Below are 16284 nucleotides of genomic sequence, written 5' to 3'. Positions count from 1 at the left end.
GGTTCCCCAAACTTAAAATTCATGCTATGCCTATGGATGTCCAGCCAGGTCACCCATGATACAAGTCAGTGTTAGATGTCTATCCATGTCCGAGGACTTCGGGAAATGACGTAGAAACTGACCACTAGGGGCAACAGTGAGCGCTGTTACCCTCAAGTAGGTTTCTATTTCTGGTGCTAAAGGTCTGCCTCTGCTGCTGAAGGTTGCATGTTAGAATCCAGCGATAGAAAGTTGTTTTTGAGATGTTTGTTTTTGGCCTATCCTAAACCTTAACCCTTACCTTAACCATTCGGAGTTAATGCCTTACCTTAAGATATCGGAGTTAGTGCATAAACTTAACCCTAACCTTAAAAATATTCAATTTGACATGAAGACGTACCATATCCATGACATTACCCTGAAGAAGGGTCAGTGATGCCGAAACGTTGGAGGTTTACCCAATAAATTAATGGGAGCTTGTATATATATTGAGTGACTATCTTTATTCATTTTTATAGAAATTGTGTTAGTATAAAACAATATAATTTCCCAATTTTATTTTAGCATAGAATATAGCTCAGTATTTGTATTATTCATATTTTATATTATTTTTTTGCTAATCTTTATCAAGGGTGCCAATAATTATGGACCTGATTAAATGTGTTGATCTAGCTATGCATGTTATTTTTTTCATTTTGTAGTCTTTCCAGAATAGAACTAATATACATTCCAAATGATTTAAAACAGGTGGTTTAGGTTCAATGGAGGCCATTGAATTGTTGCCCACTTCTGAATAACAAAAGCTGCGACTGATTGGCAGTAAATAATTATGTAATGTATCCCCAAATTTTGTATGAGTGTTCATTCAGAATACTGTATTACCATTCCCCATCTGGGTTATTCATGCGTTCAACATTCTCATACTATCAGAAGATCTGGCACCTACAGGATCGGAGGGTCCCCCGCAGTATGGTTGAGCTAAAGTTGGCTAATGTGATTAGCATGAGGTTGTAAGTCACAAGAAAATTTCCCAGGACATAGACAATATCTCATATTGGCATAAATCTTAAATTCTTGTTAATCTAACTGCACTGTCCAATTTATAGAAACTATTACGGTGAAATAATACCGTGCTATTGTTTGAAAAGAGTGCACAGTTATGAACTTGAAAATGTATTAATAAACCAATTAGGCACATTTGGGTAGTCTTGATACAACATTTTGAACAGAAATGCAATGGTTCATAGGCTCAGTCTAAAACATTGCACATACACTGCTGCCATCTAGTGGCAAAAATCTAAATTGTGCCTGGGCTGGAATAATATATTATGGCCTTTCTCTTGCATTTCAGAGACAAAAAAAAAATACAAAAAGCATGTTTTTTCTTTGTATCATCTTTTACCAGATCTAATGGGTTATATTCTCCTACATTCATTTCATGTTTCCACAAACTTTAAAGTGTTCCCTTTCAAATGGTATATTTGAAAGCTTTCAATGCATATATTGTTTGATTTAGCCTACCAGCAGTGCAAGATGGATGGGTTTACACCTTTGCAATTACTCTAATAGTTCCACTGCACCAGACAAGCTCAATTAAGCCCAACTATTTGATTTCAAATAGTATTTAAATCCAGGTTTGCTGACTATCTCAGAATGGATGTCCCTCAGAATGGATGCAATACAGTACAGTATGTTTTCTGACCAATACTTTGATGAGGCTAATACAGATGTGAGGTCTTAATTCGATCACCCTGTTACAGGATAACTTTTCTGTAATGCAGGAATTGTAAAACTTGTAGTTTATTTAAGTTTTGAAATGTAGAAAAAATGTTGCCTTACGAAAAATGCATCAACTCCTACAAAAATGTCCATTAATCTACACAATAAGATTATTCTTCTGCTGTTTCGAACACTGGCTCAAATTAAGATCCTATATCATAGCCTACACAATAAAATTATATTTCTGCTGTAGAAAACTGGCTCATATTAACAGCAAGGTATAAAATCATGTGCTAACCAACCTGGGGCAATCAATTACAATATGACTCTCATCAAAAGTTCAGAGAACATATCAAATTCATTCCGCACATAGACAAAAAACGAAATGTTGACTCAGCAATAGCTTAAATTCAGAGTTTCTCTGGTCCAATTAGATGCAGTGACTTGCAAAAAATATTCCCCCCTTTGGAATTTTTCCTATTCCAACTTTAAATATGCAAAATATGTTTATTGTGAAACAAAAAAGAAATAAGACAAAAAAAGTGAAAACTTGAGCATAACTATTCACCCGCCCATAGTCAATACTTTTTAGAGCCACTTTTTCAGCAATTACAGCTGCAAGTCTCTTTGGATATCTCTCAAAAAGCTTGGCATATCTAGCCACTGGGATTTTTGCCCATTCTTCAAGGCAAAACTGCTCCAGCTCCTTCAAGTTGAATGGGTTCCTGCTGGTGTACAGCAATCTTTAAGTCATACCACAGATTCTCAATTGGATTGAAGTCTGGGCTTTGACTAGGCCATTCCAAGACATTTAAATGTTTCCCCTTAAACCACCCACATTTTTCTTCATCAGTATGCTTAGGGTCATTGTCTGCTGGAAGGTGAACCTCCGTCCCAGCATCACACCTCTGGAAGACTGAAACAGGTTTCCCTCAATAATTTCCCTGTATTTAGTGCCATCCATCATTCCTTAAATTCTGACTAGTTTCCCAGTCCCTGCCAATGAAAAACATCCCCACAACATTATGCTGCCACCACTATGCTTCACTTATGGTGATCTTGGGGTGATGAGAGGTGTTGGGTTTGTGCCAGACATAGCTCAATTTTACTCTCATCTGCCAGGAGTAACTGCTTCCATATGTTTGGGGAGTGTCCCACATGCCTTTTGGTGAACATCATACGTGTTTGCTTCTTTAAGCAATGGCCACTCTTCCGTATAGCCCAGCTCTGTGGAGTATACTGCTTAAAGTGGTCCTATGGACAGATACTCTAATCTCCACTGTGGAGCTTTGCAGCTCCTTCAGGATTATATTTGGTCTCTTTGTTGCCTGATTAATGCCCTCCTTGCATGGTTCATGAGTTTTGGTGGGCGGCCTTCTCTTGGCAGGTTTGTTGTAGTGCCATATTCTTTCTATTTTTTAATAATGGATGTAATGGTGCTCTGTTGGATGTTCAAAGTTTCGGATATTTTTCTATAACCCAACCGTGATCTGTACTTCTCCACAACTTTGTCCCTGACCTGTTTGGAGAGCTCCTTGGTCTTCATGGTGCCGCTTGCTTAGTGGTGTTGAATAATATGGGGCCTTTCAGAACAGGTGTATATATACTGAGATCATTTGACAGATCATGTGACACTTGGATTGCACACAGGTGGACTTTATTTAAATAATGATGTGACTTCTGAAGGTAATTTGTTACACCAGATCTTATTTAGGTGCTTCAAAAGGAAAGGGGGTGAATACATATGCACGCACCACTTCTCCTTTTTTTGTTTCTTAAATATTTTTTGAAACAAGTAAAAAAATATATATTTCACTTCACCAATTTGGACTATTTTGTGTATGTCCATTACATGAAATCCAAATAAAAATATATTTAAATTACAGGTTGTTAAATTAAAAGTATTCACGCCAAGGGGGTGAATATTTTTGCAAGGCACTGTAGCATTTTTAATGCGTACCTCCACACATTAGTACACACTCAACATAGCCTGGAAACGTATAGGGTTGTTTTTGGAAATGCAGATACAGGCAGTCACATGCAGCATTTGTAATGACTATGCATTATTAAAAACAAGACTGATAAGGAGATTAAAAAAGATTCTCCCTTTAAAACGATCAGTCCCGAGACTCCAGCAGAAATCAGGTTATCAGTTATCTGACTTCTTTTATCTGCATGTCCAGCGCTTATATTTAGACTTATAATTATGTGTTTTACCATTGTTTTCAGGACAAGTACAACACAAAGCAATTTTACACAGATGGTTGCATTCCTACATGTAAGTACTATTGCCAAATGTAAAAAAAATAATAAAATAAAAACAGATAAAAATGAATTGATATGATTGCTTTAAGAACATAAATTGTTTTCTCAGTGGGAAATTAATATCCAACAAGTCAATGACAACTGTGTGGAGTTTGTAGTTTGTGACAGCAGCTATGTGAGTTTATTACAGTATTTTAGACACTATGTCCTGGGATTTCCTATGATCTTCTATGTAGAAGACCTCCTTACCTTCTAACAACTCTTGTGTAGTTTGTGAGCTTCGGAGCAAAACATGTTACATGTGCGTGAGAGTCAGCTTTTCATAGATAGCTTTTATGTAATAGTTTAGGTTAAACCATTCAGACTCTACAGATGTTTTTGTAAAAACACCCGGCCCCAGACCCCTTCGGTATCCACCGTTGTCTCTCAAACACCGTTCTAGCTCAGCCCTCGTTAATCAGGTAATAGATTCATCCAATGGTCCATCCCATAAGTCTGTAGCTCAAACACACAATATTTAAAAGGGTTTAGAAGTCCAAAGAGCGCCGACATTACGGTGAGACTCATTGGGTTAATGCCAACATTGAACAGTTTATTTATACATTGTCAACATTTGTTAAGGGTGTTTTACATTGTAGTGAATACCAAGAGTTTCTGCCACACCCCTCTCTCTGTCCCTTCTCTCTCCCCCTCTCTTCTCTTGCCCTCTATTTCCATCACACACTTTCTGTCTCTTCCCCTCTCTTTCACTTTCGAAAGGTATTTTTCCGGTGCCTTCAGTGATGGGATATTAGCTATTTGATCTTAATCCGAGAAGCGTTGATAACTTTAAACGCCCCTTATTTGCATTAGCGAGGCTACGATGACAGAGAACAAAAACAGGAGAGGCGACTAACAGGCTATTTGCACATGTCTTTGCACCGTGCAGTCTAGAGTAATTATCTATCTCTCCGGGAGTCAAACGCTGAGCACTATAATGGCAACATTGTGCTACAAATGGCAACATTGTGCTACCATCTATTAGATATGTATCATTATTCTTCCATTTCCCTCATCTGTCTTTGGGTAATTGATGGTTGGTGGTACAGGGTCCATCACAGACATCAGAGACTGAGCTAGATAAAGGCTGTGTACATCTTTACCACCCGGCACCAGTGCATGTCATTATGACTTCAGCAAGTAACCATTAGTTTCAATGTCTTTTGTGTCACAGGCAGCAGTACTGAAAATTATTATAATTTATTTAAAAAATATTGATGGAGACTAACTTTTATTTTTTATTGTTCTTTAATTACTCAGGGAAAACTGTAACGATCGTCGTTGGAATGAGACCAAAGCGCAGCGTGGAAATTGTTCATATTTAATATTCACAAAAAACACTCAAACAAAATGACAAACGGAGGAAACGAAAGCGCACAGTTCTGTCAGGGAAACAACCTAAATAGAAAACTTAATCATCCACCACTAAAGTGGGGAAAACAGGCTGCCTAAGTATGATTCTCAATCAGAGACAACGAACGACACCTGCCTCTGATTGAGAACCATACAAGGCCAAACACATAAAAAAAGAACATAGACTACCCACCCCAACTCACGCCCTGACCAACCTAAAACAAAGACATAACAAAGGAACTAAGGTCAAAATGTGACAAAAACCATGGTCTCATTCCCAACAATAAAACAACCAATACAATCTAAAACAAAACAGCGATTAATACAAAACACACCATTTATGAAAAACAGTTACAGTCCTCAGCTACTAGGTCCTCAATTTATAAATATATTTTTTTATCTTTATTTAACTAGGCAAGTCCGTTAAGAAAAAACTCTTATTTTCAATGACAGCCTAGGAACAGTGGGTTAACTGCCTTGTTCAGGGGCAGACCTACAGATTTTTACCTTGTTAGCTAAGGGATCTGATCTTCCAACATTTTGGTTACTAGTCCAACACTCTAACCACTAGGGTACCTGCCGCCCCAATTAACAATCTAACATTCAAAATACAGAATCATGTCTATCATTAACCTGAACATATAGTCCCAGTAGCTGGCACTAGATCATTATAACATACTGTACACACCAAATATCTGCTGACAAAAACTACTGTACATGATTGACACCTAATCTGATGGAAGATGTGCAATTGAGGAGGTGTCATCTCTTTTTCCAGCGTGCAGAGAAATAATGGACCAGGCATTTTCTCCCATTGCCAAGTCCAAATTAAGGCCCCAGTAAGGCAGATGAAGGGAGATGGAGATATGTTAATAGGAACAGAGGACGGAAGGTCAGAGAGGAGAACGAGGGAGCCTAATTGGCTGAGGTTCCCATGTAGCCTACCACATCCCACTTCGAACTCGCTTTGGTGGGGAGTCTTTTGTTCTGGGTAAAATCCCACATAATTCCATGTACATGTGAAATGAAAGCGTGGGCTAAGCTAGGTTGTATCATCCACCGCTGTACCACCATTAAAGACTCACTGCCTCATGATCTTTTAGCTGCATGGACTTTCCCTTTGAACATGGAAACCGACCACGAGTTGGATACTGTGTTTTCTCCTTTTGAATGGTACACATTGTCTAAGACCAAAGGAGGGAAGTAATGAGTGTAGCTTGCTATCTACCTTCCTTGGACTCCCTTTGCAACAAGGAAACCATGGGTGTGGTTAAATGTCTCCTTTTAAGTGGTACACATTTTCTAAGACTAAATGAAGCAATTGTATCTAGCTACTCGTTTTCTTTAGAAATGTTGAATGGTACACATTTTCTTACACTCTACGAAGTAATTGTTGTAGTTAGAGTTAGCCATCTTTACACATGACTTTGGCAGTGTCTCATTTTGAATGGTGCACATGTTCTGAGTCTAAGGGGGGAATTGTTGTTGCTAACTAGCAAAGGCCTTCAGAAAGGTACAAATGTTCTTACACCCTATGAAGGCATTGTTATAGCTAGCGTTAGGCACCTTACTCATTAACTGGCAGTGGAATGTAGAATGAGGGTTGGCCAGCTAATCTGTAGTTGTTTTAGCTTCCTCGTTCATTAAAAAGGAAAACCGGCTTAGTGTAGCAGCAGGCCAAATTGCCTGAAAGTTTTTTCTACAGTGCTTTTGGATTAGGTAATTACGGTCAATTATTATGCCTCATCATACCTTTTTACTTTGAGCATGCATCCCCTAAATAGACTGACGTTAAGTTGGTGAGCTGCCGGAGAGCAAAGGTTAGAGAAAAGGTGTTCATCTTGTTTTGACAACCAGAGAAGTAGACGTCAGTTTTGACGGCAGACGGTCAAAACTCAGACTGAAAGAGGCTCAAGTCAACAGGTCTTGGTTTGCACAGCTCAACAAAAAAAAAAAACGTGCTTCTGTCAATTCCATCATAGAATAGCTTTCTTAATTAAAATAATACCATAACTTATTTTGAAGCATTATTCAATACATTTCATGCAAATATACAAAAATACCTGTCATCTAACTTATTGTATCAATCCATATGGCTATAAAAGCCAAGTTAGAATTCACAACAATTGGGCTGACACTATTGGGGTGATATTTAGAGTGTTTGCCTTTCATGCTAGTGACCCAGGTTCACTTGCCTGTTCGCTACAATATTTGAGGTTTATTGTTTTGTTGTCACTGTAAAACGACATGAACCACGCAATAAAGTCAGCTTTCATGTGTTGGGAGTTTAGTTAATATTTTTACTAATTCCCAACCCGACCAACGTCTTCATATCATTCAATATCTTCTAGTTTTATCACACAGTTGATTCACACTGACATCCACAGAAGCCAAGACAATATTGTCTGCAGTGACATTAGTCTTTGCATGTTAATTGTATCAGATGTGTGTTTTTCAGTTCCCTCCATTGCTACCGAGGTGGCCGCTATAGCCCTCACCACGTCTACACAGGCATCAGACGGATGCATTATTGCCTTGTGTCTCTGGGGCTAACGCAATCTATATCACATTGGCTATGCTAACAGATAATCATTAGCCGTGTCATCCAAACTCTGTAATTAAAAGGCCTAACTTCATTTTACTAGTTGTCATTGAACAAGAGCAGCTATGGCCCAATACTCTTAAATAGCTACATCTCTTTGCATTTCCCTTTTTAGTTTTTCCCAAGTCAGTCCCTCCAGGATTCCACGGTTCTGCAATCGCATAATTCAATGCAAAATCAATCAATCAATGCATATTATGCGAGAGCTCGCAATTTTGACCAATCCCCACACTTTTAGCGCATAAATGGGTCCTATCAAAAGCGAGTTCATAATTTTTTACCAATTACTGCACTGTTACCGTGGAAAATGTCCCAATCCAACCACACGTCAATAAAGTTTTTTCCCCCTGGCTGTCAGCGTATTCCCATGCGAAGATGATGGGTGTTTGTTGATGTCTGACAGGCAGTACAATGAACAGAAATCAATCTCATTGCCAACAAAAAATAACAGCTAAAGACCGTGCAAAACAATGAACAAATATTTTTGGAAACAAGAGAATGTTGACAATCAACATTCATTTCAGTTCAGCAAAGCAAATGAGAATGTCAGAACAGTTCCCACAGCAGCGGCAGATCACCATAACTTGAAGTGGTAGCGGGGAAGACTGTGGCAAGTGCTGAAAGAATCAAGGTGAGTGGCGTTTTACTCAAGCTTTTACTCCGCTAACCTTGGCTTTAGCAGGGTGGTCGGCACTCTGCTCTCCCCAGTCTGTCTATGGAGAGCGCTGCTCAAAGCGCTGAGTGCACAATCTTTCTGGATTATTTAGAAATGGTAATACTGTTTTAAAAGTGCATATCAACCACAATACTCTATTTTGACGTTTTCTGTTCTCTCCCTTACGACCCTTTCAGAAAAAAATCACAATTTCAAGTATTTTGAAGACAATTTATGTGAAAGAATTATCGATCCTCAAATTGAAAGTGATTGATCAACTTTGAATCTATTTGTTTTTTTTGTGTGAGTGGGAATGGGAGGTGCCTCTCGTGTTGATAGCAAGACCCAAGCCTGCTGGAGAGGAGAGGTGTGTGTGAGTGAATGTGTGAGTGGATTATGACAGAGCTGTTTGCTCAGGAAAATAAACTAAATTGAGCACTTTAGATGTTAACTGTTTTTGTATTATGTGTTCTGCTTAAAATCGTCCTAAAACTGAGCACATATGACTTTTTATTGCTTTACATGAAATGAACGTGAAAAAACCCAGATGTAACGCAGAATTTCAGAAAAGCTGCAGCTAAATGAAGCATTTTTGGCCGCAGAAATCACCCCCAAAAAAAGCGAAATCCCAGAGGGATTGCTACAGTAAGTGGACAGTTCTGAGGGAGTGGAATCAGGTGGTAGACAACATTTTAAACCCACCTTGAACCCCATTGGACAGTCACTCTTAAGTAGCTGCATCTCTCTCGTTTGAACTATTCATAAATCGCCAGATCTGAAAGGAATGGAATCGTGAAGTAAACATTGAATGTTTTAAACCCTCATTGTCCTCAATTGGACAGTAACGGGAGGAGTTTTCACCAACTTTGATTCACCAGTCTAAACTAAAGTCAGCATAGAAAACAGAAGTGATGATCAAAGGAGATCATGTATTAGTAATTAACATAAGCCTGTTAGACTGCAGTATTTTGGCTACAAAGAAGTCCAGATTACCTGTTGGAATACTAAACAATAGACAAGATGAAGTTGTTTTTTGTAGGAATTAATAATTGTAACACTGTGTTTCTTTGTTCTCAAATAAATATGATCAATGCGGCACCCTGGAGTTTATGACAGTGAGTCAGTCAAGCATTTGAGTGAGTGACACTGAGCTAGTAGGGGATTTGATTGAACAGAATCCATCACTATAGTTATTCTACACTGTTAAAATTACACCATGGATGGTTGTGTGGAAGAGTTTAACAGTTTCATGTGGAATACAATACAATACAACTTTGTTCTCCATATGTTACAGTGAACAACGGAAATCCTCTGCTCTGTTCTCAACCCTCCATCCCCAGACAGCACACATATAGTTGAGACGAGCACACCGTCAAGCTGCACTGCCCCTGGATGAACAGCATATTGTAGGGCTAAGGGCCTATCGGTAGGGTAATGTCTTGAGGATGTAAACCCAGAAGAACTCCAGATGCCAGATCAATTCCAGCCTTTTTCCAGCGCTCAGCCCCGGAATCGAACCTGCCACCTTTCGGCTAAAGGTCTCTGGGCTAACTACCTCCCTATTGATCTGTATATACAGCCTGGTCTTGTAGACTAGACGTAACATAGTAAACGTTTATCCAAAACATTCAAATGAGAATGATATGTTAATTTAGGTATGGTTACTTAAAACAGAATGAGGGTGATGGGTCAGGGTGGATGGGTAGACATATAATGTAAATATCTAGCAACCCAAAGGTTACATGTTCAAATCTCATCACAGACATTTTATCTAATTAGCAACTCTACAACAACTTACTATATTTTAGCTACTTTTCAACTACTTAGCATGTTTGCTAACCTTAACCCTTTAACTTAACTCCTTACCCTAACCTTAACCCTAACTCCTGACCCCTAGCCTAGCTTAATGTAAGCCAACTAGCCATATAGCTAACATTAGCAAATCATACATATTGTAATTCATAACATATTATACAAAATGTATGATGGACATCCACAAATGAATACATACCATACGCAATGTAACATATCAAACAAAATGGAGAGAGACAGACTTACATTTTCTACGTTATGTCTATCGCTGAGTCCAGGTTGGTGTATACTGAACTGCCAATCTACACAATTGAATAACTTCAGTAATATCACTACTTTGTGTGATTTGATTCTGTAGCTATTATTAATCATTCAGTAAACACTAGTATTATACCTATTACAATGTGTGTATAATGTGATAAATGTATCCCTGCAATCCTCTGTCAGACCAAACTATAGTACTACAGCAGATACATTAATTATACATAATTCATACCAGAAACAATATGACAGCACATGATTCATTGGCGGCAAACTGCCTCTGTAGGACAACAACAGCATGTTTACCAACAAGCCCGACTCGATCAAATCAACAAGAGCTTCAACACGTTCTTTTGTGACTACCTCACAAAGCTGTGGCACATAAAATAAAGAAAAATGAAAATATTTGGAGTCCCATCTTCCTACACAGCTGGTGATGAATGGGAGCAAGGTAGCTAAAGCTGAGGTCATCAATCATAGACTAGACTATTAATTAATGTTGTAGGAGGTAAGCCAGCAAAGACCTGTTCCACATCAGCAGAAAAAAGGAAAGCTATTCCAAGACCAACCTTATTTTAGATGCAGTTCTTAGAATGAAATGCAGGTCTTTTTTATTGAACCTTTTTTTAGCCAGGCAAGTAGGTTAAGAACCAAATCTTAAATACAATGACGGCCTTACCCCGGCCAAACCCTAACCAGACGACGCTTGGCCAATTGTGCGCAGCCCTATGGGACTCCCAATCATGGATGGTTATGATGCAGCCTGGAAATGAGCCAGGGTCTGTAGTGATGCAGTGCCTTAGATGCAGTGCCTTAGACCACTGCGCCACTCAGGAGCCCCAAAAAGGTCTAATAGATACAGACACTCACACACCCTACACCACAGACACACACAAGCTTGTATTTACTCCTGTCAATTTGGAATTGAGCTAAGAGCTAAGGCAATCCAGCTTGTACTGTACTAGCCCTAGCCATAACCTCAGCATTATCAGGCTTGGGATGTGACTCACAGTATTTATTATGTTACGATGTGATTCATGCCACTGGTAATTTATTATGCTATTGTAAATCATCCCCGAGGAATATCCTGGAAATAAACAAGTGTGCCATTATTGTCACCGCAATGTGATTCCGCTGCTGGGATAGACCTATATCCGTCAAAGAGAATGTCACCCCATAGAAAATGGATGACAATTAGTAAGTTGACTATACACAGAGCCCATGTGTCATGCCCTGACCTTAGTATTTTTTGTTTTCTTTATTGTTTTGGTTAGGTCAGGGTGTGACATGGGTGATGTATGTGTTTTTGTACTGTCTACGGGTTTTGTAGGTTTATGGGGTTGTTGACTATCTAGGTGTTTATGTATGTGTATGGTTGCCTAGATATGTTCTCAATTATAAGCAGCTGTTTATCGTTGTCTCTAATTGGGAACCATATTAAGGCAGCCATCTTCTTTGGGTATTTCGTGGGTTATTATCTATGTCAATGTCTAGTTGCCTGTACATTTAGATTTTAGCTTCACGTTCGTTTTGTTATTTTGTATTAGTTTGTTTAGTGTCTGTCTTTATTAAAAACAACATGAATGCATATCACGCTGCGCCTTGGTCTCCTCAATACAACGATTGTGACACCATGAGACTACTATTAGGCTGTTTAGTATTTTTTTTGTGGGGCTATTCAGTCCACAGGTTTAAAGGAAATGTAACTTAAAGTTTAATGCCACAGCCTTGGATGAACAAGGTTACCATGTCTGCATTTAACCCTTATGGCTGATAAAAGGCTTTCCGTTTACTGTAAATAATAAATGTGTACAGAAAGTTCTGAATGCCAAAAGATAATTTGGTGTCATGTAAATACAAAAATGTAATATAGTTTGAAGGGGGCAACACAACAGTGAGAAAAGTATCCTCTTACACGACTAAGTGATTCACATTTTCAAACAATCCATTTAGATTTTCCAACGAGGCTATACATTTGGGTGATGTTGTTTTTCTGGCCTAAGTAGCCTCGTTTTACTGCCAAAAATAAAATCCAACAATCTAGTGATCAATGAAATAACAACACAACATCAAATACAGGTAGCCTAGTCAAAAAATTAACATCCAACCACATTAACCGTTACTCTCTCACGGGAAACCTTCACTCTTGCGCAGACATTTAGAAACTAAAATGCCAATTTGAAAAATAAGCCACGGAAGTTTTTTCTGCAAGAATTAAGACAACTTTTGAGTAGTAAGATGTATAAAAGCAACAGAAACCATTAATAAGAAGGGGCTAGAAGTGTCTTAGCTACCGATTGGCTAGGACAGGCAAGCCCCATACTATTGTGGAGGACCTAATTATTCCTGCTGCCGTGGATATGGCCGGGACAATGCTGGGGGAAAAGGCAAAAAAAACATACAGACAATTCCTTCATCAAACAACACTGTTTCACGACGCATCAGTGACATGGCAAGAGATGTTTGAAACAATTACTGCTTCGCATACAAGCCAGTGAATTATACGCGTTACAGCTGGATGAGTTAACAGACGTGGTGGGCCAGGCAGAGCTGGTACATGTCTGTTACGTTTATGTGGGGTCAATTACGGAAGACATCCTCGTCTGCAAACCACTGGATACCAGGACAACAGGAGAGGATATTTTTAAAGTACTGGACAGCTTTGTGACATCATATGGACTTTGGTGGTTTTGCGCAAAAGACATGACAGGAAGACATAGTGGAGTGGTAACACAGAAATCATGGTAGTTTGTGTGTTTTCTGTCATAACTAGCTGCTTAACAAAGTCCTTGAAATAATGAAAAATTTGACCTTTGGGGGGACTGTTAGGTTTAACAATGAGGGATTGATGAAAATCGGATTAGTTGAACTAGTATTCATGCTGGGCAAGAAGAAAAATGTGTATCACTGCATCCCCAGAACCATGGACTGAAGTAACCCTCGATGACTCTGTGATTTCCTGGCCCATATGCTTTCGTCAATGTAAGCCATCTGTCGGGAGTAGACAACAGCACCTAAACAAAAGATCCACTCATCTCCATAGTATTTCACACATTACTCATCAATAATCACTACATTCTCCCTAATGGATTTTGTAAACATCCTTCACTCCTCCCAACCAGGAGTCAACATTGGGTCAGACATCAAGAGAGCAAATTATCAGCCGCCATCATCTTTCCCCAGGCATTATAAATATGGTATTTATCGTGAAGCTGATCCTCCATGGAGGCTCCACTTCTAATATATTCCTCATCTGACAGGAGGCGAAATGATGAATCTCTCCTTGGACCATTTATGACAAGGTACCAGACGAGGAACTTAAAGATGCAACACAAGAGTAAAGACTCATGTTTAATGCATGAGTTGACAAAACGGTGCACCAATTACTGAGCTGTATTTACTGCCACAGAGTTGCTACTCATCTCATTGATGGGATGGCAAGATAGATGGATGAGTGATCCAAAGATAGGGTTTTTAAATGTTAAGAGGATACGTCATTCACAATTATGATACGCAAAAATGTGCTATTTTTACATAAGGTTGTGAGTACAAATATATCTCTTAAGATGTGCCTTGCGAAAGTATTCGGCCCCCTTGAACTTTGCGACCTTTTGCCACATTTCAGGCTTCAAACATAAAGATATAAAACTGTATTTTTTTATGAAGAATCAACAACAAGTGGGACACAATCATGAAGTGGAACGCCATTTATTGGATATTTCAAACTTTTTTAACAAATCAAAAACTGAAAAATTGGGCGTGCAAAATTATTCAGCCCCCTTAAGTTAATACTTTGTAGCGCCACTTTTTGCTGCGATTACAGCTGTAAGTCGCTTGGGGTATGTCTCTATCAGTTTTGCACATCGAGAGACTGAAATTTTTTCCCATTCCTCCTTGCAAAACAGCTCGAGCTCAGTGAGGTTGGATGGAGAGCATTTGTGAACAGCAGTTTTCAGTTCTTTCCACAGATTCTCGATTGGATTCAGGTCTGGACTTTGACCTGGCCATTCTAACACCTGGATATGTTTATTTTTGAACCATTCCATTGTAGATTTTGCTTTATGTTTAGGATCATTGTCTTGTTGGAAGACAAATCTCCGTCCCAGTCTCAGGTCTTTTACAGACTCCATCAGGTTTTCTTCCAGAATGGTCCTGTATTTGGCTCCATCCATCTTCCCATCAATTTTAACCATCTTCCCTGTCCCTGCTGAAGAAAAGCAGGCCCAAACCATGATGCTGCCACCACCATGTTTGACAGTGGAGATGGTGTGTTCAGCTGTGTTGCTTTTACGCCAAACATAACGTTTTGCATTGTTGCCAAAAAGTTCAATTTTGGTTTCATCTGACCAGAGCACCTTCTTCCACATGTTTGGTGTGTCTCCCAGGTGGCTTGTGGCAAACTTTAAACAACACTTTCTTTGGATATCTTTAAGAAATGGCTTTCTTCTTGCCACTCTTCCATAAAGGCCAGATTTGTGCAATATACGACGACTGATTGTTGTCCTATGGACAGAGTCTCCCACCTCAGCTGTAGATCTCTGCAGTTCATCCAGAGTGATCATGGGTCTCTTGGCTGCATCTCTGATCAGTCTTCTCCTTGTATGAGCTGAAAGTTTAGAGGGACGGCCAGGTCTTGGTAGATTTGCAGTGGTCTGATACTCCTTCCATTTCAATATTATCGCTTGCACAGTTCAAAAGGTCGCAAAGTTCAAGGGGGCCGAATACTTTCGCAAGGCACTGTAAGATATACTGAATTTGCATTAAGACTGTGCAAGTTGAACTTTACTACCCACATTAGTGGAGTAAGGCAGATGTGAGGATTGTACAATAGACACTGACAGTGACAGGGTTCTCAGCTTGTCATGATTCTACTTCTTGAGCTATAGCTACAGTAGCTCTTGCTCTCTGCAATTTCTGTTGTATTTCCTATTCCTTAATTATTCAGATAATGTCCATAACCAGTTTAAGAGGAGCCTCTGAAGTATTCAGGACTTGCCAAAGACATTACTGGAGTATTTGATTAGCACTAGTAGTAGGTCCTTACATTTTGAAGGCATGCATCACTCTAAAAATGTTATTTATTTCTGATTGGCCAGAGTACCCAGAACTGACCAATTCTGGATCCTTTGTCTTGGACCCGGCATCCACAACAGTTGAGAGAGTACATCCGGTCAATCCCCTCAATCAAAGTGTACAATCAAAGTGTCTGACCTTCCCAGGTAGATGTCTCTCTTTGGGGACAGAGAGGGCCTAGGGGTGGATGGGAAAGTGGATATCCCGTGGAGAGGTACCTTTTACCCCCCTGATATCCTCACTCTTTGTTTTTTTGATAGAGGTAGGGGGGCGGGGCAGTGGGGTTCAATATGGGCGTCCCTTCTGTTAGGCCACACCCATAGGAAGTGTCACTAAATTATGTTGTCGAACAGATGCATGATGTTCTGGACATTTTTTCAAAACAGCTGAAAAAAATACCCAATTGTCATACTTGAGTAGAAGTATATATACCTTAATAGAAAGTGACTCATGTAAAAGTGAAAGTCACCCAGTAAAAATCTACTTGAGTAAAAGTAAAAAAGTATTTGGTTTTGTTAGGTTCTAA

The sequence above is a fragment of the Oncorhynchus mykiss genome, chromosome 13 (genome assembly GCF_057628025.1).
Source record: "Oncorhynchus mykiss isolate SJ-2025 chromosome 13, ASM5762802v1, whole genome shotgun sequence".
NCBI lineage: Eukaryota > Metazoa > Chordata > Actinopteri > Salmoniformes > Salmonidae > Oncorhynchus > Oncorhynchus mykiss.
This window is presented reverse-complemented; position numbering follows the sequence as displayed.